This window comes from Oncorhynchus masou, chromosome 25 (assembly GCF_036934945.1).
Source record: "Oncorhynchus masou masou isolate Uvic2021 chromosome 25, UVic_Omas_1.1, whole genome shotgun sequence".
Lineage (NCBI taxonomy): Eukaryota > Metazoa > Chordata > Actinopteri > Salmoniformes > Salmonidae > Oncorhynchus > Oncorhynchus masou.
In genome coordinates, this window is record NC_088236.1 from 38,432,943 (window position 1) to 38,435,559 (window position 2,617).

The window sequence follows — 2,617 nt, forward strand, 5'->3', positions numbered from 1 at the left end:
AAGCTACTGAAGCGCAGCTCAGAGTAAATACTTATTGTATTCTCCTTTTTCAAATGGGCGGTTATTTAAAATGCATAACCTTTTTTGCTCCTCAGTCTTCCCGCTCTTTCATTCTAACCCAAACCCCTCTCTTTGTGTAACCAGTCGTCGTATATGTTCCGTCCGCTAGGGACATTTTCCTTTATGACATTTGTAATCTATGTATGATACATTCTGTGTATATGTGATTATTTAGTAAATAAGTAATTAAACAAAATGTTGTATTGCAGATTAAACTTGTTAGCCAGGGTTCGTGAAGATAACCCAGAATGTACAACACTCAGATGAGACTAAATAAAATGACGATTAAATATTAACTGCTACTGATGTAAAAGATTACTAGGTCTTTAAGAGTTTATTCGGAAGATAACAGCTCTATAAACACCTTTCATGGTGCCCCAACTTTCTAGTTAATTATTTACCTGATTAGCTTAATCAGGTAATGTTATTTTATAGAATAGCATGTCATATCACTTAATCCAGCATAGCCAAAGACACAACACTGTGTTGGGTTGCGAACACAGCTGTCCACTTCTCCCTTGGTGAGGCCAGTCCAGCCCCCTCCATCCGAGGCTCTCTTTGCAGGTTCAGACCCCCCACAGGAACTGCTTTGTCTAAAAGTGGTTCCCATCGGCACCTGCAACAAGTGAATAAGGGGACCATTACTCCTTAGATTTTTTTTCATACAGTGGCCTACATGACATTCACCACTGGGCACAGACGTTAATTCAACATCTATTCCGCGTTGATTCAACGTAATTTAATTGAAATTATAAAATTGATTCAACCAGTGTGTGCCCAGCGGATCAACTTTGCTGTGCAGAAAAGGGCAACAATTGTCTCTCATTGTTTCCACTACTCTGAAGCTATGCATCTAATATTTGAGTATGACAATGAAAACCATAATAAAACCATGAATATAAGCTAAGCTTGTACAAAAACACATACCTGAAAGCAGTATTCTGTGTTCAGTGTGCTTGGAACAGGATGATATAGATATGTCTTCAGCATGGGTAAACATCTGGTCTCTACAGCTGCAATAACACACTGCTATTTTCTCTGCTCAAAACATCATTGACTGATGATTACATCAGCATGTCAGTTTCAAAGTACATTGCAATGGGAGAAACAAATCAACCTAACATCTGCATCTTTAAAGTAGGTTATTCATATCTTTATATTTGAAACTAGTAACTCCAGATCATTTCATTAATCAAAAACATAGCATGCATTCAAGAACAGGAACTACTTCTGTCAGAGTATTAAAGAAGATACCGTTGGTGTGTTGGCCAGTTCTCTGTTCTACCCTGCGTGGTGTTACAGCGGACCCGTATATACGAAAATTGCATTTACCACTTATTGCTTAGCTAATATAAAGTACATAGTATACAATCGGTGACTCAGTGTCATATTTATCCTGATACCAGATTCGATTGACGCAACCCTTAACAGTAGTTACTGCAGTCCTCGGATATATATTATTGGGCTAGCTAGCCCAAATAACAAGATCAGTTACTATGGTGGCTAGCATCAGCAAAACGATTACTATTAGCATGCTAGCAACATTAGCTGAGTAAACAACACATTTTGCAACATACACAGGTTCATCACTGTTTTGATTGTATAGCTTCACGTGTTTGTCTTTTTTAACATGTCATTTGCGGGGGATACTTGCCGATACAGACCAGAATTGAATTGACAGGAAAGCTTGATCAGATTAGTGTTTTTGTTTTTATTGCATTGGCTTCATGAGAAGTGAAGCCAGGAGGCTAAGCTTCACCTCAGTGGATTCCTGGAGTAGCTGCACCCTCTACTGGACACTTGGTGAACCTAGCCAGACCCGTCAATTCACACTTTGTAACATCATTAACAAATCATACCAGCATAGCTAATTGCCTTCAATAGACCATACATAACAATGAATACTCTATGCATCACATTGAAGAAATGTGTAATTAGTGTGTGTATTTTGAAATAAATATTGACCCAGTAGCCTTCAAATTAGCAATAAAAAAAGCCCCAGTCATAATCTTTGTAAAATAAACTGGTTTTGATAGTGTGTGGAACACAAGCCTAACAAATACAATACCACACAGAGGTTATATCATAAAAGCACAGCTAATTGAAGTGTTGAAAATAAAAAATATTACAAAGAAAATTCCACCACTTTATAAGGTAACCAGTTATACTTTTACTCCCAGACTGTCAAAATAATTGTGTTTGCAACAATAACATCAAATATTTTAAACAGTCCAAAACAACATAAGCCTCTCAGTGGAATGTATTCATGGATGCCAAGGGAAGCCAGGCTTCCCCAAAACATTTACCAAGAAAGAAACAATTTATCTTTCGTCTCTCTGTCTTTCATAATTTTCCTTCAATCCACAAGTCTGAATGTACAGTCGTGGCCAAACGTTTTGAGAATGACACAAATATACATTTTCACAAAGTCTGCTGCCTCACTGTCTTTAGATATTTTTGTCAGTTGTTACTATGGAATACTGAAGTATAATTACAAGCATTTCATAAGTGTCAAAGGCTTTTATGGACAAATACATGAAGTTGATCAGTGAACTTC

The 2,617-nt window shown here is 37.2% G+C and overlaps 1 long non-coding RNA gene across 1 annotated transcript; it reads right to left on the reverse strand.

Annotated features, from left to right (window-relative positions):
• Positions 1-375: 375 nt before the first annotated feature.
• Positions 376-1,807, reverse strand: LOC135513571 (uncharacterized). The gene is made up of 3 exons (XR_010451559.1): positions 1,715-1,807; positions 988-1,073; positions 376-676 (listed from the first exon to the last, which is right to left on the reverse strand). It is a non-coding gene; the product is annotated as an uncharacterized LOC135513571 (long non-coding RNA).
• Positions 1,808-2,617: the final 810 nt, after the last annotated feature.